Consider the following 23,983-nt stretch of genomic DNA (forward strand, 5'->3'; position numbering starts at 1 on the left):
TCTGTTGGAACTCACCATGGCTGGCTGGGATTCTGCATACAGTGGTACCTCGGGTTAAGAACTTAATTTGTTCCGGAGGTCCGTTCTTAACCTGAAACTGTTCTTAACTTGAGGTACCACTTTAGCTAATGGGGCCTCCCACTACTGGCAATTTCTGTTCTCATTCTGAAGCAAAGTTCTTAACCTGAGGTACTATTTCTGGGTTAGTGGAGTCTGTAACCTGAAGCGTCTGTAACCTGAAGTGTTTGTAACCCAAGGTACCACTGTACTTTCTTCAATTCTAGCAAACCTCAGCAAGAGGTTCTGCTTGCGGGGCATGTTTTGGGACTGTGGAGATGCCCATTAATAAAACAACAATGAAATAATAGCCCCCCTGCTCTCACTCTCTGACATACCTACCACCCAAACACATCAGTAAAACCAGCACTGAGTTACCTCACTGGTTACCACACTTATTTGAAAACTGCATGTGTGACCTGCAACAAAATCTTGCAGTCTGGAGTGTTTGTCTTCAGGACACTCCCTTTTCATCTCCCCAATTTTCTTTCCCAACTGCCATCAACAGCCAGCATTCAGTGGCCCTTCACATGTTCAGTCTTCATTAAGTAGTTTTTGTAGTTACTCCATAAGATGATTTTCTTTCTTTCTTTGGTACTTCTGAAAATAATTATTATTTATAGCCTATATAGACCATACATATTTCTATATATTTAGTTCAAAATTAAATATTAGTTTCAAGCAGGCATTGAAAGTTTCTAAAAATAAAAGGTGGGGCTGAAAATCTGGAGTGAAAATTACATTTCTGAAAATCTCTAATCTTCTGAGTCCTATTTTGCACTGTCACCAAAAACGATATCCTTAAAATGCAAATTCTGCTGGGATGCTGCTTGTGTCATAAGGTTGGGTCAAGAAACAAAATCAATGAATCTGAGAGAATGAGAGATAATGTATGGGATTGCCTTGTAGGAGAGGTTAAGCACAAAAGGGGAATTTTGATTTGACAAACATTCTTATATAATACCAATCAATGCTTTGTTTGTAAGAAATGACTTCATTCTGTGGGTTAATGAGATTGACAATTGGCCATGCTTAAAGAGTATTAAGGTAATGCATTGAAATATCTCAGGTTTACAACCCAAAATTGATCATTTCAGCTATTTTAAGTACAAAGGATCAATACCATCAGCTCCCCCATCCTTGAGTGCTAATAAATGCTTTAAACCACAACAACCATGGATTCCATTTGACAATTAAATTAAACACAGAATTAAATTCCTTACATACACTGCAGAAGGCTATTTGGGATAAACTCAATAACTACCCTCAATTATCAAAGTCATTGGATTCCTAACAATCAAAATATTGGCATAGATATCTCTACATGGGCTCACTCTGGTTGCAAGACAGAAATGCTAATAAGATGAAGAATGAGTCAGGGTTTTCAAAATTGGGCTTCAAATTTTAGAAGTTTGATGACCTAGAGCAGGGATGTCCAACAGGTCGATCGCAATCTACTGGTCGATCCCCAGGAGGTTTTGGAAGACTGAAGTCGATCGCTGGGTCCCTTTCCTTAGCGTTGATAAAATAGAATCCAGCCCTACCTCCTCACTCCGCCGTCCACTGTTGCACTATTTGCAGAACGGAAGACGGAGCTTATTCAGTGAGGCTGTTGGTGAGTTGTTGTTCGCCCTTTCCCCTTGAGTTTAGGCTTGAATTCTCAAAAATTGGGGCTTTCCTCCTCCCTCAAAAAAGCTGAACAACTCTGACCCGAGCCCCAAAAAAGGGGGTAGATCACTGTCAGTTTCTAATTGTGTGAGTAGATCACGGTCTCTTGGAAGTTGGCAACCCCTGGTCTAGAGGATGGACCAAGTCAATAGGATGAAGGCATAACGCTCTTGGATTATAAGAAGAGCTCTGCTGGATCCATGCAAAGGCCCCTATCCAGTCCAGTATTCTCTGTCCTACAATGGCCAACCATTGTACTTCCGAAACATGTGCATAGCATATAGACATCATGATTAGAAGCTATCAGTGGAAAGCTATCAGTTTCATTCTCTTTTCAAACAATCTTAACAGTGCAATCCAAACCCAAAATGAGAAAATGGGATGAGAAAATTTAGATTCATTGGATCCTGGGCTTACCTGGCTGAGTCAGGGTTGCATACTGTCCAACTTTTTCCAATGCAAAATGTTGTTGGGGACTATGTGTTTTTGGGTACCATGAGAGATCACAACCCCAAATAAGAACTTTTGTCAGGGTGAGTGCCCAGTGCGAGCATGAAAAGGTGGGGTGTCCTTTTTTTCCCTGGGCACTTGGAAGATATAGGGTTCAGCTGGCATAAATCCCTCACTCCAGCTCAACTGGGGCTCATGCAAAACGTACATCAGCATAAGTCCCCTCTGCAAAGGAGTGTTTTGGGGGGAGTGGTGAGGGTGAGATGGGGCAAGGAGGTACTTACACCTATTTCAAACCCCATTCAGCTCAGTCATGTGACCTATGACCCAATCCTCAAAACAATCACCCACAATCACCTGCTGGCTCAGACAGGAGTAGCCCTACCCAGAGACTCCTAAGCAGCATTTAGAATGGGGAAACTTACATTGGTGTGAGGTACTTCCACTTTCTTTAGTTAGGATTGCTACGTTAGTTGGTGGTCATAGCTTTTGGGATCAGGTGGTAACTTTCCTGATCTGTGGTATATATTCTAGCCGAGTTTCTACTACTTTGGTTTTTCAGGAATTACCTAAGCTTTGCCTTTTAACTTCCATTTTACTAAACGTCTCATTTCTGAGAAGTTTCATTTTTTATTTGATAGCACTGTGACCACTGATCCAACAACATGCCTCACACCAGGTCTTGGGCAACACTTCAGGCTGAGTCCATCCCTCTGGTTGATTCCTTGGTCAACTGTCTTCAGGCAGAGCACTCTAGACATTTGTTGAAACTGGAGCATGCATTTATTGAACATATTTGAAGGTAACTAACACCAGCCATTTTACTTTTTAAGAGATTTTACATTTTACATTTTAAGAGATTTTACTTTCTTGGGTTCCATGATCACTGCAGATGGTGACAGCAGTAACGAAATTAAAAGACGCTTGCTTCTTGGGAGTAAAGCAATGACAAACCTAGACAACATCTTAAAAAGCAGAGACATCACCTTGTCAACAAAGGTCCGTATAGTTAAAGCTATGGTTTTCCCAGTAGAGCTGGATCATAAAGAAGGCTGATCGTCGAAGAATTGATGCTTTTGAATTATGGTGCTGGAGGAGACTCTTGAGAGTCCCATGGACTGCAAGAAGATCAAACGTATCCATTCTTAAGGAAATCAGCCCTGAGTGCTCACTGGAAGGACAGATCGTGAAGCTGAGGCTCCAATACTTTGCCCACCTCATGAGAAGAGAAGACTCCCTGGAAAAGACCCTGATGCTGGGAAAGATGGAGGGCACAAGGAGAAGGGGACGACAGAGGACGAGATGGTTGGACAGTGTTCTTGAAGCTACCAACATGAGTTTGACCAAGCTGCGGGAGGCAGTGGAAGACAGGAAAGCCTGGTGTGCTCTGGTCCATGGGGCCATGAAGAGTTGGACACGACTAAACGACAACAAAACAACACCAGCCATTACAACAAATGTATACTTCATCCTTGAATGCCTCCTTGATTTTCTTTTTGGCTACAAGGTCACTTTCCTACACATGAATGCTCATTTTGATCAGGTGGGGAGTGGCATTACTATGTTCCCAGCATTAAGTCACCAGTCTGGCATTGCCAGAGTTAACAGATCAGATTCAAATAACAAATTGAATTGGAATGTCACAGAGCAAATCCGAAACAGCTTGGGCTACTTCCAAATGCTACAGATACAATATGAATCTTCTGGCTGCTGCACACCCCTGATATTTATCTTATTTAAGCCCAAGCATTCCAACACCCACATTTTGGCTTGTAGGCTTCTAGCTTTAGCATGTAAACACCTATATTTGTCAACCCACTCCAAATGTCAGTCCGTCAGATCTTTATTGTTTATAGCCAATGGCCATTACAATATAAATCACAAAGAAATACCAATTAAGACAATTCAAAACCCAGTGTGTGGCAGCTGTGAAAAAGGCAAATTCCATGTGAAGGATCGTTAGCAAAGGAACTGAAAATAAATCTGCCAATATCATAATGCTGTTATACAAATCTCTGGTGCAATTGCATTTGGAATGCTGTGTAGAGTTCTGGTCACCTCACCTCCAAAAGGATATTGCAGAGTTGGAAAAGGTTCTGTAAATGGTAAATGGTTAAGAGGATGGAGTGACTCCCCATTGAGGAAAGGTTGCAGCATCTGGGACTTTCTGGTCTAGGGAAAAGGTAGGTAAGAGGACGAGACGTGGGTGGCACGGTGGGTTAAACCACAGAGGCTAGGACTTGCTGATCAGAAGGACGGCGGTTCGAATCCCCGCAACGGGGTGAGCTCCCATTGCTCGGTCCCTGCTCCTGCCAACCTAGCAGTTCGAAAGCACATCAAAGTGCATGTAGATAAATAGGTGCCACTCTGGCGGGAAGGTAAACGGCGTTTCCATGTTCTGCTCTGGTTCGCCAGAAGTGGCTTAGTCATGCTGGCCACATGACCCGGAAGCTGTACGCCAGCTCCCTCGGCCAATAAAGCAAGATGAGCGCCGCAACCCCAGAGTTGGTCACGACTGGACCTAATGGCCAGGGGTCCCTTTACTTTACCTAGGTAAGAGGACAAGTGACAGAAGTTTTTTAAAGAATGGATGGCATCGAGAAATGGATAAAAATTCTCTCTCTGTGTCTCTCTCTCATAACACTAGGACAGACAAAAGAAAGCACTTCTTCATAGTTGAACTCTGGAACTCCCTTCCACAGAAGGCAGTGATGCCCACCAACTTCAATGGCTTTAAAAGAGGATTGCACAAATCCATGGGGACAAACAACAGCTGCTAGCCATGGTGGCTAAGTTCTACCTCCACTGGCAGGAACCGTGTGCCTCTGAATCCCAGTTGCTGGGACTCACAGATGCACAGAGTGCTGTTGCGCACATACCCTGCTTGGAGGCTTCCTAAAGGGATCCGGTTGCCACTGTGAGAACAGGATTCCGGACTACATTGACCACTGGCTTGATCTAACAGCCTTTTCTTATGTTCTTAAGAGTTAGTCAAAGCACGCCTGTTTTCAGAACTGCAAATTATAAATATTTAAAATTATTAAGTTTCCCCGAAAACAGATGGCATTGGGGGTTGTTGTTTTTTTAAATAGCAGGTTTTATTAGTTGAGAAAAGAAGGGGGTTCCAAGATTTGAAGAAGTAACACTGAATGGAAGGCAAGACATTTATAGTAGAATTTAAATATATACAGATACAGATATAATACGTACATATAAAATATCACATAGAGGTTATTGCAATCGCAGCACCAGCCCTTTCCTTAAAAGTAAGTGGCCTTAAAAAGGGGGGGGGGAATTCCGAAGGGCTCATTGTAGTTTGCTGCTAATGCTGTAGGTTCACCCTGTCTGTACTTAACAGCAGGGAGAATAAACTTGCAAGATAATCAAAATATTTGTAAAAAGCTTAAAAAGAATGAATGCCTTAAAATATATTCCTTATTGCAATACAAGATTCTTCCTTCTACCAGACATACCAAATATTCATGAATGTTGCCAAATAAACTCACATTTAGTGGGAATGTGCCAACTCTGAGATAGTTTGGTCATATAAATCACAAACAGCCCCCAGCAGAAGCAAAAACGGAAGGGTTCACATCACCCCTGGTGGCATGCATTTTATGAGCCAGTGTTGTCCCCCCTCAATGGCAATAAACATAACTTTTAAAAACTATAGATCCAAGGAATAACAAGACATATCCCTCCACCTTGAGGGATCACTAGACGAGTGGCAATGAACAGACACAGAACTAATTGTTGAGAAGCACATCCCCACCACAGCCATCTTCATTTGGATGATCAGGAACATTTTCAGCCTAAGTCCAAACTGAATCAACATCCTCAGCTCACATCTAAAGGCAAACTTACTTAATTACATTACCTAATTTGCACTTTCCAGAATGATACAAAAACTGACGCAGCCATCATTCAAAATTCAGTTTCCAGACAGATAATGTATATATAAACAAGCAAACAAACAAACAAATAAATAAATAAAATGCTTATGTTGGAGTAAAATGTACATAACAATACATATAGCAGTGAAAATTGCATTGCAAAACTGTATATATTAAGCAAAATTGCATGTAGAAATGTGAATATTGGGTGAAATTTGCACTAAAATACTGAAGAATTTCCATGAGGAATTAAAAATGACAACTGCAAACTGATGTGAAAATGTGGAGAACTGAACTCAAGACTAAAAAAACAAAAAGCTAAAAGTAACTAAAATTGGCATACCTACCCATCCTTATCCCTAGCTCCCATTGCTTTTTCCTCAGCAGTGAGTTTAAAAGTCACATTGAAACCTCTTCTCTATTAAGCTCAAGCAGTCAGGTCATGTTTTGCACAGGCCTGACTTCTTCCAGAATATCCCCTTGTTGTTTAGTCGTTTAGTCGTGTCCGACTCTTCGTGACCCCATGGACCAGAGCATGCCAGGCACTCCTGTCTTCCACTGCCTCCCGCAGTTTGGTCAAACTTATGTTTGTAGCTTCGAGAACACCGTCCAACCATCTCGTCCTCTGTCATCCCCTTCTCCTTGTGCCCTCCATCTTTCCCAGCATCAGGGTCTTTTCCAGGGAGTCTTCTCTTCTCATGAGGTGGCCAAAGTATTGGAGCCTCAGCTTCACGATCTGTCCTTCCAGTGAGCACTCAGGGCTGATTTCCTTCAGAATGGATATGTTTGATCTTCTTGCTACTCTCAAGAGTCTCCTCCAGCACCATAATTCAAAAGCATCAATTCTTCGGCAATCAGCCTTCTTTATGGTCCAGCTCTCACTTCCATACATCACTACTGGGAAAACCATGGCTTTAACTACACGAACCTTGGTTGGTAAGGTGATGTCTCTGCTTTTAATGATCCTGTCTACATTTGCCATCACCTTTCTTCCAAGGAGCAGGCGTCTTTTAATTTCGTGACTGCTGTCACCATCTGCAGTGATCATGGAGCCCAAGAAAGTAAAATCTCTCACTGCCTCCATTTCTTCCCCTTCTATTTGCCAGGAGGTGATGGGACCAGTAGCCATGATCTTCGTTTTTTTGATGTTGAGCTTCAGACCATATTTTGCGCTCTCCTCTTTCACCCTCATTAAAAGGTTCTTTAATTCCTCCTCACTTTCTGCCATCAAGGTTGTGTCATCTGCATATCTGAGGTTGTTGATATTTCTTCCGACGATCTTAATTCCGGCTTGGGATTCATCCAGCTCAGCCTTTCGCATGATGAATTCTGCATATAAGTTAAATAAGCAGGGGGACAATATACAGCCTTGCCGTACTCCTTTCCCAATTTTGAACCAATCAGTTGTTCCATATCCAGTTCTAACTGTAGCTTCTTGTCCCACATAGAGATTTCTCAGGAGACAGATGAGGTGATCAGGCACTCCCATTTCTTTAAGAACTTGCCATAGTTTGCTGTGGTCGACACAGTCAAAGGCTTTTGCATAGTCAATGAAGCAGAAGTAGATGTCTTTCTGGAACTCTCTACTTTCTCCATAATCCAGCGCATGTTTGCAATTTGGTCTCTGGTTCCTCTGCCTCTTCTAAATCCAGCTTGCACTTCTGGGAGTTCTCGGTCCACATACTGCTTGAGCCTGCCTTGTAGAATTTTAAGCATAATCTTGCTAGCGTGTGAAATGAGTACAATTGTGCGGTAGTTGGAGCATTCTTTGGCACTTCCCTTCTTTGAGATTGGGATGTAGACTGATCTTCTCCAATCCTCTGGCCACTGCTGAGATTTCCAAATTTGCTGGCATATTGAGTGTAGCACCTTAACAGCATCATCTTTTAAAATTTTAAATAGTTCAGCTGGAATATCATCACTTCCACTGGCCTTGTTATTAGCAATGCTTTCTAAGGCCCATTTGACTTCACTCTCCAGGATGTCTGGCTCAAGGTCAGCAACCACACTACCTGGTGTATACGAGACATCCATTTCTTTCTGGTATAGTTCCTCTGTGTATTCTTGCCACCTCTTCTTGATGTCTTCTGCTTCTGTTAGGTCCTTTCCACTTTTGTCTTTTATTATGGTAATCTTTGTACGAAATGTTCCTTTCGTATCTCCAATTTTCTTGAACAGATCTCTGGTTTTTCCCATTCTATTGTTTTCCTCTATTTCTTTGCATTGCTCGTTTAAGAAGGCCTTCTTGTCTCTCTTTGCTTTTTTATGGAAATCTGCATTCAATTTCCTATATCTTTCACTATCTCCCTCGCATTTTGCTTGCCTTTTCTCCCCTGCTATTTGTAGGGCCTCGTTGGACAGCCACTTTGCTTTCTTGCATTTCCTTTTCATTTGGATGGTTTTAGTTGCTGCCTCTTGTATAATGTTACGAGCCTCCATCCATAGTTCTTCAGGCACTCTGTCCACTAAATCTAAATCCTTAAACCTGTTCCTCACTTCCACTGTGTATTCATAAGGGATTTGATTTAGATTGTATCTTAACGACCCAGTGATTTTTCCTACTTTCTTCAGTTTAAGCTTGAATTTTGCTATAAGAAACTGATGATCTGAGCCACAGTCAGCTCCAGGTCTTGTTTTTGCTGACTGTATAGAGCTTCTCCATCTTTGGCTGCAGAGAATATAATCAATTTGATTTCGATGCTGCCCATCTGGTGATGTCCATGTGTAGAGTCATCTCTTGTGTTGTTGGGAAAGAGTGTTTGTGATGACCAGCTTGTTCTCTTGGCAGAACTCTATTAGCCTTTGCCCTGCTTCGTTTTGAACTCCAAGGCCAAACTTGCCAGTTGTTCCTTTTATCTCTTGACTCCCTACTTTAGCATTCCAATCCCCTATAATGAGAAGAACATCCTTCTTTGGTGTCATTTCTGTAAGGTGTTGTAAGTCTTCATAGAAGTGGTCAATTTCAGTTTCTTCAGCACCAGTGGTTGGTGCATAAACTTGGATTACTGTGATGTTAAAAGGTCTGCCTTGGATTCGTATCAAGATCATTCTATCATTTTTGACATTTGCCACTCTTTTGTTGACTATGAGAGCCACTCCATTTCTTTTATGGGATTCTTGCCCACAGTAGTAGATGTGATGGTCATCCAAACTGAATTCGCCCATTCCCATCCATTTTAGTTCACTGATGCCCAGGATGTCAATATTAATTCTTGCCATCTCATTTTTGACCACATCCAACTTACCATACCAGGTTCTTACATACCAGGTTCCTATGCAATATTTTTCTTTACAGCATTGGACTTTCCTTTCGCTTCCAGGCATATCCGCAACTGAGCGTCCTTTCGGCTTTGGCCCAGCCGCTTCATCAGCTCTGAATCTACTTGTACTTGTCCTCCGCTCTTCCTCAGTAGCATGTTGGACGCCTTCTGACCTGAGGGGCTCATCTTCCAGCGTCATAGCTTTTATATGCCTGTTGTCTTTGTCCATGGAGTTTTCTTGGCAGGGATACTGGAGTGGCTTGCCGGTTCCTGCTCCAGGTGGATCACGTTTGGTCAAAACTCTCCACTATGACCTGTCCATCTTGGGTGGCCCTGCACGGCATAGCTCATAGCTTCTCTGAGTTATTCAAGCCCCTTCGCCACGGCAAGGCAGTGATCCATGAAGGGGAGAACATCCCCTTGTGGCTAACAAATCCAAACCTGTCCTCCTAGCTTATCTATGCATTAGACCCCCAGTTCTGTCTATCTACCTGGGCTTGTGCAGGGAACAGGTCGCGTTTCAGAGAAACAATGTAAGTTTAAGAAAGTTAACAAGCTGCTATTTGTCTAATTAGCCCAGCTTAGAGGGCTTTCAACTCATCTATTATTTGATCCTTCTAGCCAGGGATTGAAACTGGGCCCTTTTGCATGCAAGACTTGTCCTCTATCACTAATCTACAGCCTCTCTCCAGGGACCATATAACATTTATATGAAATACAGAAACTCACTTCATCAGCTGCAAGAGAAACTGTGAGCAAACTTATTTTTAAACCATATCCCCATTAAAATTTGATAGGCTCAATAGGGTCTGGGCAGGTAAACTTCCTTTGGGGATTAGAGACAGCCCTCCCCCCCCACCTCAATTCCCGCATGAAGAATGCCATTTTCCTTTTGCCTTAATGATTATGCTGCCCTTCTATTGCAAGGTTGAAAGGCCTCTCTTCCCCATCTTATGATTCCTCCCATATAATTCTCCAGGCCAGACTCATATAACTTATCTATATATGAAATCTCACAATCTGACAGGTTGCTAAGCTCACCTGGAAATGACTTTCTTTCTGCACAATCTCTTATGAATATCTTCCATTTCATTGTCTTTAGAAGAAGCCGCAGCCAAGTTAAGCATAGCAATTGTTAACAGATTCTGTTGAGAGAGAGAAAAAACACCGCTTGGATCTCTCAGTTGCACCAATGTATTTGTCATTTTAATATGCAGTACCTAAAATGGTGAGATGTATCAGTTTTTCTTTTGGGTGGAACCAGTACCAATCTGCTGGAAGGAATAAATTTTAACTAGAACCAATGCATTTCAAATTCCCACACAATTTGGAACCATCTTGGTTGGTATTCATTAAGATAAATATATATATTATACTGGTTCTCTACAAGTTTCCCTTATTTGGAAAGTGACATAGAGAAAAATAAGGGCCCAGTAGGTTATGAACCAGTTGCCAGCTTTCACAAAAATAATGAGTTTTCTTCCCATTTTAGTTGTTCCACAGAGCCTGGAATGCCTTTGGCTTGTCAAAACTTTCCTTTCTCTGGACCAATCCTATGTATGATTTAAATGGCAGCAGAAGGTATGAGGGTAATTGACCGCCCTAGGATGGCAGGTAGTGAAAGAACATAGTGGACGTCTTAAAGACAATGGATAAGTTGACACACATCTAACTCAGCCAAAAATTGATTAAAACTTTGTTGAGGGATCTTAACGTTCTTTAGCTTTTTAAAAATACCCTTTTCAGAAAACCTAGCTATATTGTGCAGTTTGCTCAATAAGAATTAGAGAAGTGTATAATGGGAAAAGGAAAAACAGCTGGCAATTGTTGATAACACAAATACACACAATCACCATCTATTTCTTCTCTCTCAGACCCACTTCATACCTGAAAATTTAGGAATACAACAAAATGAAAAAGAACCTAGAAATCCTGTCACTGGTCCATTTGTCCTAGGCTGGAAACACGGGACAGCAAATGTCCTGCAGTTGAATAATTTGAACTCACGACTCCAGTTCTGGCAAAGGCTTAAATCCTTAGGTCAGATTGGTACATGAGGTACGCCTGTTACATATTACAGTGGTACCTCTGGTTACGTACTTAATTCATTCCAGAGGTCCATTCTTAACCTGAAACCGTTCTTAACCTGAGGTACCACTTTAGCTGTGCGATTTCTGTTCTCATCCTGGGGCAAAGTTCTTAACCCGAGGTACTACTTCCGGGTAAGTGGAGTTTGTAACCTGAAGTGTTTGTAACCTGATGTGTTTGTAACCCGAGGTGCCACTGTACAGGAATCATCAGGTGCATGAGAGGTTAAAGGCATGAGCTAAGCATGAGTTAAGACATGGATCCATCAAGCAACACTTTCCCTTCACCTGCTTTTTGAAGAGCAAGGAAGGCACAGCTATTGGCATGGCAAGCGACTGGAGTCCCTGGACTCGGCAAGGAAACAGATACTCCTTCTTGTGGGCTGGATGTTTGTGCCAGTGCTGGTGTTCCTGTGTTTGTGGTGTCAAAGGCAGAGTTGAGGCTGGTTGTATATCAGATTTGCCCTCAGTCATCTCTCCTGAAGGAGCCAAAGTCAGCTCCTTGCTGGAAGGCAGTAGTCTGATAGGAGAATGGTGGGACTAACCACTACCAGTCTTCTGGGTCCCTTCCCTGGGTTCAGATCTATGCCTCCCAGGTGCTTGGTTCCTCCCTGGGATCAGAGATCTCTTGTGACCCAGAGTCACCTTCACCCTGTTGTAAACCCTCCCTAGGGTTCCCTAATTCCAACTTGGCAAGTTCTTCACATTCTTCTTCGTCCAAACACCCCCTCAGGAACATCTCCATAGGATTCAAGATATTGAAACTGGTAGATTTGCCCATCCCTAATTCAGTGTAATGTATAGTTTGACCACATGCGGGTTTGAAGAGGTTGAGTGACAAGGACCAGAGCCTGTCAAAGGACAAGTGAGTCATATGCAAAGTAATGGGATCCGTCCCACCCCCTACACAGTAGCCTCTAAGTCTGGCACACTTAGCACAGTTTGCTCAACTCCTTTCATGGTCTTGTTTCTAGCAGGAGGGGGGGGAATGGTGCTGCCTGGTTTCGTGGTGTGTGCTGCCATCAATTTAATCCAGCAGCTTTTGAAGGAGGCAAAATGGGTGTCAGGAAGAATTTACAGGAACTATTAAGTTCACTTAGTAAAATTAGCAGTCTTATGCCATCACATATAAATTGATTTCTTTCCTTTTATCCTCTCCTCCCCCACTGTAGGCAAACAAACATGTTCCCTGTAAATATACATCACAACAGAGTGACAGTCACTCAGCAAGCAAAACAATTTACCCACAAAATCCATCATTCAGTTCATTACAGGATGTCCAACAACTGCGGGCTTGGCATGTAGGGGATACAAGAGGCAGGGAGTTCTGAATACAGAGTGCAATTCCTTAAAGGATGCCAGAAGAAGAGGTTGCCTGAAAGCACTCTCTCTCGGTTTCTGTTTGCTTGCCCTGGTTCTCCCCACCACCCTGATTACTGCAGGGATAGCCAATGCCTATTGTCAGGGAACTGCCATCGGAGCATCAGGTGGTGGAGGGGCTCAGGGAGGAAGAAAGAGACTCAACAGCTGAAGCAGGGACCAGCAGGGGGAGGAGTGGATCTCTGAGGGAATGCGAGCAGGAGGGAGGGCTCAGGGACGCTTCCAGCGAAAACAGTGGGGAGGTATCTGAGTCTCCCATAGGGAGACCCACACCTCGCCGGAAACTGTCACGCCGTGAGTCCAGGAGACGCGTTTCCGTTAAGGAGCTCCTTTGCTGGAAACGCTTCCGCAGACAGCCACTGTCGGACTCTACTAGTGACTAGAGCAGACATGTCTGAGGAGCTCCGTCACACACGGAGGTTTGTGGGGTCGCACAAACTCTGAGGGAGCACTTTTACGCACAAGCAGCTAATCAATCCCTAACAGCAGTCCGACAGTCTCTGTACGCTGCCTGTGCAAGAGAAAGCATCATGAGCGAACCAACCGGAACCGGAGGAGCGGGGGCTGGAGCTGGTCCAAGCTTGGAAGATAGATACCGAGCGTTGGAGGTCCAACTGGCGCTGCAGACGGCGAGGCTGGAGGAGAGAAGGGCTCAGGATGCAGACAAGAAGGGGAGAGCCACTCAGTTCCCCAGAAAGGTACCAGGATTGGTGCAGAAATTTGGGGGGGACCCCAAGGATTACCATGCCTTTAGGACAGAGATGCAATATGCCATTAATGTGCAGTTCGATGAGTTCCCTGATGAGGAATCGCGAGTTGCTTTCGTAATTGGGCATCTTGAGAAAGGGGCGAGAGACTGGGTTCGACCCCTAATGGCAACGCACAATGACGTACTAAAGGACACGATGAAGTTCTTTCGTGCAATGGATATCATGTTTTCCAGCGATATTGAGGAAGGGGTGGTGCGCAGACAGCTAATGGCTTGCAAGCAGGGAAGTCGATCTGTCCGTGAGTACTGGACTGAGTTTACCATGCTGATTCACAGACTGGGGTGGGATTTATCGGCGCCACCCATTCAGATGCTATTTGAAGAAGGTCTTTCTTCGGCGGTGAAAGACGAGCTGTCACGGAGCCCCAGGGCGGGGTCTATGGATCAGCTGACCAAATCTGCGCTGACCATAGGAGCGCGGCAGGAGGCAAGAGCCTTGGAGAGGCGGGAAGGGAGAGGGGAACGTTGGAAGGAGTTCCGCATTCCAGACATTCCTGAGCCAGCTTTCCCGCCGGCAGAGCCGATGGAAATCGGAACAGCGCGCGCGCATGCATTTTCAAAAACCAGCGAGGGGGCTAAGAAGGAGGGAAAGGGCGCCCGGAAATGCTATCTCTGCCAACAGCCAGGCCACTTTGCCAGAGTCTGCCCCCAGAGGAAGGAATGGCAAGGGATGGTGGGAGCTGTTGAGGGGGGAGAACAGGGGGGAACGGAGCAGGTAAAAGCCAACGCCTGGTTGCCACAATCGGGGCACTGCAGCCAGGCCAAAGAGCAGTGAAAGTGCCCGTGCCAGAAGCTCCTCGACCTGCTCTAGTGATTGAAGTGTCGCTAGAGCTGCAAAATGGGCACCCCCTAAAAATAAAGGCGCTATTGGACTCAGGCAGCTCCTGCAATTTTATGAGCAAGGAGTTTGCTGCTGAACACCAGATACAGACTATCCCTTTAAGCAACCCCCTGCAGGTGACCACGATTGATGGCAGGGAGTTGTTGGGAGGAGGAGTCAGCTTGCAGACTGTCCCAATGATAATGAGGGTGGCAAGGCACACAGAACTGATAGCGTTTAATGTGGCCACCCTGGGAGGCGCTCCCATTATTTTGGGAATGAGCTGGCTAGCTCTACATGATCCGCTGGTTGGCTGGCATCAAAGAGTGGTGTCCTTTGGTTCAGCACATTGCTTAGAACACTGCAAAGGGGAAAAGGGTTCAGCAGGGGCCCAAGCCACCCTAGCAGGGACTGAAGTAATGGAGAAGGTGAAGGTACCACCACAGTATGCAGACCTCAGCGACGTGTTCAGCGAGAAGGAAGCTGACCAACTACCACCTCATAGGCCCTTTGATTGCCAGATCAATTTACTCCCTGGAGCACAGCTTCCCGTGGGCAAGTTGTATGCCATGTCAGACAGAGAAATGCAGGAGTTGCGAGGGTTTATTGACAAGAACCTGAAGAGAGGCTTCATCAGAGAGTCCAAAGCAGCAGGGGGTAGCCCAGTGTTTTTTGTGGACAAAAAAAACGCGGACAAGCCGAGACTTGTATGTGACTTTAGGAGGTTAAATGCAGTGACTGAACCAGTGGCTTTCCCTATGCCCAGGATTGATGATATTTTGACCAGGGTGAGGAAGGGAAAGATCTTTACAAAGCTGGATCTAAGGGGGGCGTACAACCTGATACGCATAAGGAAAGGGGATGAATGGAAAACCACCATGTTTACCCCTTTGGGGGCATTTGAATACCTCGTTATGCCATTTGGATTACAAGCAGGCTCAGCGTGTTTTCAATCTTTTATGAACCACGTACTGGGCCCTTTGCTCTACAAGAATTGCGTTGCTTTCCTAGATGATGTGTTGGTGTATTCGGAGAATGAGGAGCAACATGTGAGAGACGTCAGAGAAGTGTTGAGCAGACTGCAAGCCAACAGGCTGTGGGTGAAACTGGAGAAGTGTCGGTTCCATACCAAGGAGGTGGAATTCCTGGGGTACCGCCTGTCAGACAAGGGATTGGCCATGGATCCCGGCAAGGTACAGGCAGTGCTGGAATGGAAAACACCCAAAACCAAGAAGGATGTGCAGAGGTTCCTAGGGTTTGGAAACTTTTATCGTAAGTTCATCCGCAACTTCGCCCACCTGACGGCGCCCATCACTGACTGTCTCAGCAGTAAAAAGAAGTTTGTATGGACGGCGGAGGCGGAGCGAGCGTTTGAGGAGCTGAAAAGGGCCTTCGCCTCTGAAGAACAACTTCTGCATGTGGATTTACGAAAGAAGCTAAGGGTTGAAACAGACGCATCTGACAGAGCCATAGGGGCGGTGCTTCTTCTGCAGCCGGGGAAGGAGGAGTCAGAGTGGCGACCGTGTGCCTTCTTTTCGCGAAAGCTGAGCAAATCCGAGAGGAACTACACGGTGTACGACCGAGAACTTCTTGCTATTCATGAGGCGTTCCGGAGATGGAGGCATCTGCTAGTTGGTGCACAACATAAGGTGCAAGTGTGCACGGACCATAAAAATCTAGAGTACTGGAGAACTGCGCGAGTGCTCAACCAAAGGCAGTTGAGATGGGCCCAGGAGTTCTCCAAATTTAACTTTGAGATTTGTTACGTGCCAGGCCCAGAGAATGTTAGGGCGGACGCTCTCTCACGCAAACCTGAATATTTGGAGGGGGAGGGAGCACCCGAAGAAACCCATATCATTCCAGAGGACCGCTGGGTGTGTGGGGCGACTTTGGTGGGGCAAAGGGAATTGGTAGAGGGTACGGTGCATGATGCATACGCCCAGGACAAACTCAGGGGTCTCAGGAGGGAGGGAGACGAATCCGGTGGTTTTGAGGAGAGAAACGGGGCATTGTATTATAAGGGAGCGTTATATATACCTGAAGGGGAATTGAGGGAGAAGGTACTCAAGCAGCTGCACGATAACCCCACAGCAGGGCATTTTGGGCAACACAAGACCATGTGGCTGGTTACCAGGGAATTTTGGTGGCCCAAGGTCAGGGAAGATGTGCGGGAGTATGTGAGAGGGTGTGAACAATGCCAAAGAGCCAAGGGGGAGAGGCGGGCGCCGGCTGGTTTATTAGAACCACTGCCCACACCTGAAAGACCGTGGGAAGCAGTGGCAATAGATTTCATGACGGATCTGCCCAGGTCTAGAGGGAAAACAGCCATCATGGTGGTAGTAGACCTGTTAACTAAAATGGCCCACTTTATAGCCTGCTCACATGCGGTCACAGCAGAAGAAACAGCCAAATTGTTTGTAGAGAATGTGTTTCGGTTGCATGGCGCCCCCTTGAGGGTGGTTTCAGACCGAGGGAAACAATTTACTTCCAGGTTCTGGAGGAAGCTCATGAGCTTACTGCATGTAGAGGTTAATTTTTCAACGGCCCGTCATCCAGAAACCAACGGGCAGGCGGAAAGAGCAAATGGGGTTCGCCAACAATATTTGCGGTGTTATGTTAATGACAGAGAGAATGATTGGGTGGAGAAGCTGGCGTTGGCAGAATTTGCCTACAACAATGCAGAGAACGTGTCCACGGGGATGAGCCCCTTTTTGGCTAATCACGGGTGCCATCCCAGAGCCTTCCCAGGGGGGGAAGGGGAGAACTGGAGCGTTCCAGCTGCTGAACAGTTCGTTGAAGAAATGGAAGCGATCCATCGCCAGCTCCAACTCAACTTAAACAGGGCTAAGGAGGAATATAAGAGGCAGGCAGACAAAAACAGAAGGGAAGGTGAAAGCATCAGGGTGGGGGACCGGGTGTGGCTGTCAACCCAAGGGTTGCCGTTCAAAGGAGGTTGTAAAAAATTAAGACCCAAAAGGCTGGGTCCGTTTGAAGTCATGCAGCAGGTCAATCCAGTGGCTTTCAGGCTCCGGTTACCGAACCACATGAAGCTGCACCCAGTTTTTCACAGGTCGTTGCTGTCACCGTATAGAGGAGACAGTGAAGGGAGGGTCACTAGGGGACCAGCAATGGAGGAGAAGGAACACAGCTACCATGTAGCGGAGATCCTCGATTCCAGGTGGAAGGTAGATCAAGTAGAGTATTTGGTAATGTGGGAAGGGGAACCGGAGTCGGAAAACACCTGGGTTAGGGCAGAGGAGGTCAATGACGAAGTTTTAATAGAGACTTTTCATCAGAGGTTCCCACGTAAACCTCAGCCTGTAGCGAGGTTCCGAAGGGAATACTTTGCCACCACCGACGAGGAAGAGGAGTTGGAGGGGTTCCCAGATTCTGAAGAGGAAGAGGATTCAGCGAGCCAGGACGACGATCGATGGAGGGAATTGTTCGAGACGTCGGAAGATGAGGAAGATTCCTTTCGGGGTTTTAGCCCTTCACCTCCCAGGGGAGAGGAAATGGGAGGGGGTGAGGGGGGCCCTGGAGGGGAGGTGGATGTCAGGGAACTGCCATCGGAGCATCAGGTGGTGGAGGGGCTCAGGGAGGAAGAAAGAGACTCAACAGCTGAAGCAGGGACCAGCAGGGGGAGGAGTGGATCTCTGAGGGAATGCGAGCAGGAGGGAGGGCTCAGGGACGCTTCCAGCGAAAACAGTGGGGAGGTATCTGAGTCTCCCATAGGGAGACCCACACCTCGCCGGAAACTGTCACGCCGTGAGTCCAGGAGACGCGTTTCCGTTAAGGAGCTCCTTTGCTGGAAACGCTTCCGCAGACAGCCACTGTCGGACTCTACTAGTGACTAGAGCAGACATGTCTGAGGAGCTCCGTCACACACGGAGGTTTGTGGGGTCGCACAAACTCTGAGGGAGCACTTTTACGCACAAGCAGCTAATCAATCCCTAACACCTATCCTTCTGTATCCTTATCACCGACACCCATCCCTCATCACACCTTGGATGGTGAAGATAAATAGCAGGCACTCCTGGGGAATGTAGAACCCAGGCTGCTTTGGGCTTTATGTCACATGGGAAGTCAACATAAGTCAAGGAGGCTCTCTAGTGCAGACCTTCACGCTCCAACTCATGAAGGACAGTTGGGCCAGGCAGAAGGGAGATAATGCAAAGGACAAGGCTGGTTACTGCACCCCAGCTCTCCACTCGCACAAATCTTAACCATGTGAGGCTTTGAATGCCTGGACAGGGCCATAGTGAATAATGAAAGCATAAAAATGTAGGGCGAATAAGGAGAGCTTGAGATAACTGTGGTGAAATGTACATACTTAGAAAGGTAAGAATGAGCAAAGGGTAAAGCATATTGCTTTAGAACTGGAGGGCGATAAGCTTCAAAACAAAATTCTTTTAATGCTACTTACTGACCCATTTCCACCCCTATTTCCATCATTCCTACTAAAGGTCAATGTGCATCCAGATGGACTGCTAAATGTCCATATCTCTGTGTGGGGTGGTGGTGATGGTATGAATTGCTTTCCAGACTTTTCTTGCACACACAACAGCTTCACTAAAGCTTTTCTAAAGTAACTGCAAATATTACAAACAATTCACTGATAATAGAAACAATAACAAACATGGCTACAAAAGGGCAACAGGAGACAGAACAAAAGACAAATGACACGCAGCAGGGGCATTTACTATTGAGTAGGAGCACAAGCCTTGGAATGCCACAATGAGTGTTCATTTGTATGCAAATATAATTATGGATTGGTATGCTAGCCTACCATTTTAAATGGCATTTTAAATGGGGATATTTACTCATAAAAAGCAATTGATGAATTAGTAAGTTTTGATTTCTCTGTTTCTCTTTTTTTAATCTTAAATTTGGTTCTCCACATTTCTGCAGCAGTTTGCATTTTTAAAATGTCCTCATTAACATTCATTTCTCCTCATATATACCTAAAGGAGCACAATATCAACCTTCTCAGGCCTTATTGTGAGGCCTTGTCTGTGGTGCTTGCACTGGCTGCAGCCTGGCTGGCACTGAGTCATAGTAGGGCCTTCTTAGTGGCAGCTCCCTGTGAGGATATGTGATTTTCAAATGTTTTGAAGAAGTTCGTTTTATTTTACTTTTATTGTTTTAACATTTTTGCATTTGCCACCTGGGGGCTCTTTGGGAGGAATGGGAGGAACAGATTTATTACTTTATTTGACCCATACTGCTAATATGCTCATTCATACAAGCAACCCCCCCTAACATACTGCATTTTTACAAGTTATTTTCATTAATATATGCACTTGTATGCATACTTCCTTCTAAAATGTGTATGTTTTGTACCCTTTACTTAGATAACTGCAAATTTCTGAGAAGTGTGAATTGAAAGATAGGTTTCAAAGCCACCGAGAAGGAAAGGAAGAGAAGAAATGGGAGGAGCAGAAAGTAGGGTAGAAGTACTAAGAGTTCAAGGTGACAGGGGACGGAAGAGAGAGGTGATCAGGAACAGGAGCCAGAGGGAAGAAAGCTTTGGCAAAAGCTTTGTCTTCTTCCCTCCGTTTTCTCTTGCCTCTTCATCTTCTGCAATTTTCAGCAGGTGTATGTATGTATGTATCCACACACACGCATCCATGTGCAAACATGCATGTGTTATATGCAATATTGATATGCACTGTCTATTTCCCTTAGCAGACAGACATTTCACTCAAGCACTACAGTGGTACCTCTGGATGTGAACGGGATCCGTTCCTGAGCCCCGTTTCATCCTGAGCAGAACACAACTTGCGTCTGCGCGTGTGCGGGTCACAATTCACCGCATCTGCGCATGCATGTGGTGTCATTTTGAGCGTCTGCGCATGTGCGAGTGGCCAAACCCGGAAGTACCCCATTCCGTTACTTCTGGGTCGCTGTGGAACGCAACCTGAAAATGCTCAACCTGAAGCGTCTTTAACCCAAGGTATGACTGTACTAGGTTGATAGTGTGATTCTAGACATGTCCTCTCAGAAATTCCGTGGGACTTACTTCAGCCCCAATCTTTTTTGTGATGTTTTTATGGTTCAGTTGCTTCAGGCTGTTCCATGTTTCATAAATGAATATAGGTAATTTTCTCTGTAAACTGCTCAGAGGTTTTGACAATGAAATGGCGTACAGATTTCAAATAAATATTATATTATATTATATTATATTATATTATATTATATTATATTATATTATATTATATTATATTATATTATAATTTTTTCAATCTAATCATGATCAAACCAATGATCAAACACGAAGTGACCACCCGGGGTTTTTAACCAACAACCCAGTTTTTTAAAAAAATGATGGCTTGGCCAGCAGCTGTTGGAAAAAAAATAACTACTAGTTTTCTATATTATATGAAATAGAGTTTGGAAAAAGCTTTAAAGCGACCCTAAAAAAAAGGAGGGGAACAAAAACTCAAGATCTAAAAGGGACACCAAAGGTGACTTAAACTTAATTAAGCTTTCCATAAGTTGAAAAGAATAGGAACAAGGAAGGGTATTGAAAGTAGTGACAAAAAAAAAAAAAATAGAGATAAGCAAACCTGGGGGGGGGGGGGAGAGAGTTTAAACCTAAGGTCAGAGGGGAGAGGGGATGGAAAGTTATGCTGCTAAGCCTTTTAATTATTACTGCTGCGACATAGACTTAATTTTTTCCTTGTCTCGGTCTGCTGGTAGGTGGCCGGTACGAACACCATGCCTAATGTTCACAGAAACCAATAAAACATCTTGAACTGCACAGACTGTCTTCCTTCCGGCTGTGCAGCAGCTTTTAAACCAGTGTTTTATGTAATAATCCTTTGTAGGAATGTGGGGAGAGGAAATTAAGGTGCAAAAACTTAATAAAAATCCAATTTTCTGAAGCATTTGAGACGAATAAAATGGAGCCCTGCGACTGGTTCTCATTATGGCATGAGAAGTCCTTTATCACTGCTTCCTCCCTCATATGCAATCTCAAATCGTGTTTAGCACAACTGTGGCATTTTCAAGAATCAGGCCACCCTGCGGATATAAAAGAGGCAAGTTCCTTTGAGGATCCACTTCCCTCGCAGGAAATATGGTTAGATTTTCTGTGCTTATGGTCAGCCAGGAAAGCTGAATATCCGTAATTATAAATATTTTCAGTTCCTCCCCTGCCTCCACCCATTTCCCACTGTTTCTTTTTTCAAGGCTAGGATTCATCAAAACTACACTGGGGCCACGCGGCAGTTCAGCTAAGTAACAGGGTATTGTTTATTACACTCTTTGTATCCTGTCTGTTCTCTCCTGACGATGAGATGCACAAGGCAGCCAACAGCAAAATTCAACAAGAGCAATGATACACAATATCCTTATCTACCTAGAAACCAGGAAGGTCAGTGAGGAGGTATTCTGCCATGCAAATAGTTTCCCCAGCAGTGAACTTGCTACTACTTTCCAGAAAGGAGAGGAAGAGGGAGAAGCAGCAGTGATGCACCAACGGCTCGAATTTGGCACCTCTGGATTCCACCAATAGCCCAACTGCACTACCCCTCCCTGTTGTTGTTGTTGTTTAATTAGCCAAAGGCCTGGGAGAGGAGAATCATAGAATTGTAGAGTTGAAAGGGACCCTGGGGATCATCTAGTCCAACTCCCTGCAATGCAAGAATATGCAGCTGTCCCACACGGGGATTGAACCTGCAACTTAGGTGTTATCAGTGCCAAGCTCTAACCAACTCAGCTATCCAGATTCTAGGAATGTCTTTTTATGGTGCCTAAAGATATGTAATGAAGGTGCCAGGCAAGCCTACCTGGGGAAAGCATTCCACAAATGGGGAGCCATCACAGAAAAGGCCCAATCTTGTGTTGCCACCCGTCTGGCGGAGGAGGCACATGAAGAAGGGGTGTCAGATGATGACTGAAAGGTCCAGGTTGGGTCAAATGGTATGCAACAGAAAATCTGGTAAACAATGGTGAACCTGCTGCCGGCAGGTCAGGTGTGTAGCACTGCCCCTTCATGCTGCCCACCCCTGCTCTAAACAGCACTGCAAATAATGACAATCAAACAGAAAGCAAAACATCCACATACCCAACCCAAAAGAAGAGCGACAGGTGTGACAGGGACCATAGTAGGGAAATAGAGCTGCATCATTCAGTTGCCTTGCACTGTCTCCCGGTGGTCACTTTGGATGGGTCTGGAGGAGAAGACAAGTGCCTAGACTGAAGGAACAGAGGTGGAGTCAGTGGAGGAGCTTCAAGCTCGGGGGGGGGGGGAAAGCAGGTGAAGGCATGGCTGGCTTGCGTCCTGGGGGCGTGGCATGCAGCCCACAGGGGCATGGTGTGCATCCTGCGATGGCACCCCACCGGGATTCTGCCACTGGGGGCGGTGCGTTCCCTCCACACCCCTGTTCCTCCGCCAGTGCTCTAGGTATCTTGTCCTGTGGCCCTCTCAAATCTGGAAGTGCAGCTGACCCCAAGATTTATTTATTTATTTTTATACCCCACCCTCCCCAGCCAAGACTGGCATCAGGGTGGCTAACATCAAGTATAAAAACAATTGATTAAAATACAACTTAAAAACAGGATTAAAGTACAACTTAAAATGCAGCCTCATTTCAGTGGAAGCCCAGATCAAAAACTGTTGGGGGGGGAGAAAACGTCAAGGCCAGCTATTCCAGACTGGTCCTATGTGGGCCAGAAAAAAGCCAGGGAAGTCCCCAAATAGGGGTTCCATCACAGAAGGAAAAGGAAAGAGGGAGAGGGGATCAGCCTGATTCCAAGCCAAAGGCCAGGCGGAACAATTCTGTCTCACAGGCCCTGTGGAAAGAAATCAGATCCCTCAGGGCCCTGGTCTCATGAGACAGAGCGTTCCACCAGGCCGGAGCCAGTGCTGAAATGGCCCTGGCCCTGGTTGAGGCTTCCTCAGGGCCTGTGACCTCTAGAGTATTGCTATTTATGGACCTTAAGGTCCTCTGTGGAGCATACCAGGAGAAGTGGTCTCATAGGTATGAGGTTCCTAAGCCACAAAGCGCTTTAAAGGTCAATAGCAGCACCTTAAACCTGACCCTGTACTCCACCGGGAGCCAGTGCAGCTGGAAAAGCACTGGGAGAATGTGGTCCCATGGCAAGGAGCCCGTAAGGAGCCTCGTCGTGGCATTCTGCACCTGCTGGGGTTTCTGGGACAACTTCAAGGGCAGCCCCACGTAGAGCGAGTTACAGTAGTCAAGCCTGGAGGTTACTGTCGCATGGATCACTGTGGCCAGATCAGGGCAGGAAAGGTAAGGGACTCTTTATCTCTCTATAGAGCAAAAAACACTAAACAGCCTGATGGCGACTGAGCACAGATAGTTGTTATGAGTTGCTAACTGACTGTTGAGCAGGGGTATAGATAGAAAGGTGGGGAGGAGGGATGGAATGGAGTATCTTGGGAAAGTGCAATGGCTTGCTGGAATCCTGAACAGGATCCTGCCACTCTGCAACATTGTGCTGCAGGTTTCACTTGAAGTTACTATTGTCAGGGGAATGATTGCGTAGGAAGCCACCATCGGGTGGTGGTTGAATTTGGTAATTGGGAGGATGGCTTTAATAATCCCATTCCAAAGTTTCAAACAATAATAGGG

At 45.4% G+C, this 23,983-nt stretch overlaps 1 protein-coding gene and 1 long non-coding RNA gene across 4 annotated transcripts in view; one reads left to right on the forward strand and one right to left on the reverse strand.

The window, feature by feature from the left end:
- Positions 1-23,983, forward strand: part of LOC310698071 (uncharacterized protein) — a 318,973-nt gene that overhangs the window by 165,347 nt on the left and 129,643 nt on the right. The window lies entirely within an intron of this gene.
- On the reverse strand, positions 4,949-23,723 carry LOC310698119. 3 transcript variants are annotated; one of them, XR_014521334.1, is made up of 4 exons: positions 23,528-23,723; positions 22,453-22,583; positions 10,370-10,473; positions 4,949-6,023 (listed from the first exon to the last, which is right to left on the reverse strand). It is a non-coding gene; the product is annotated as an uncharacterized lncRNA (long non-coding RNA). The 3 variants fall into 3 exon arrangements; XR_014521335.1 differs by lacking the exon at positions 23,528-23,723 and adding an exon at positions 23,429-23,507; XR_014521336.1 differs by lacking the exon at positions 23,528-23,723 and adding an exon at positions 23,417-23,486.

The sequence above is a fragment of the Podarcis liolepis genome (assembly GCF_965112155.1).
Source record: "Podarcis liolepis genome assembly, chromosome: Z".
Taxonomy (NCBI): domain Eukaryota; kingdom Metazoa; phylum Chordata; class Lepidosauria; order Squamata; family Lacertidae; genus Podarcis; species Podarcis liolepis.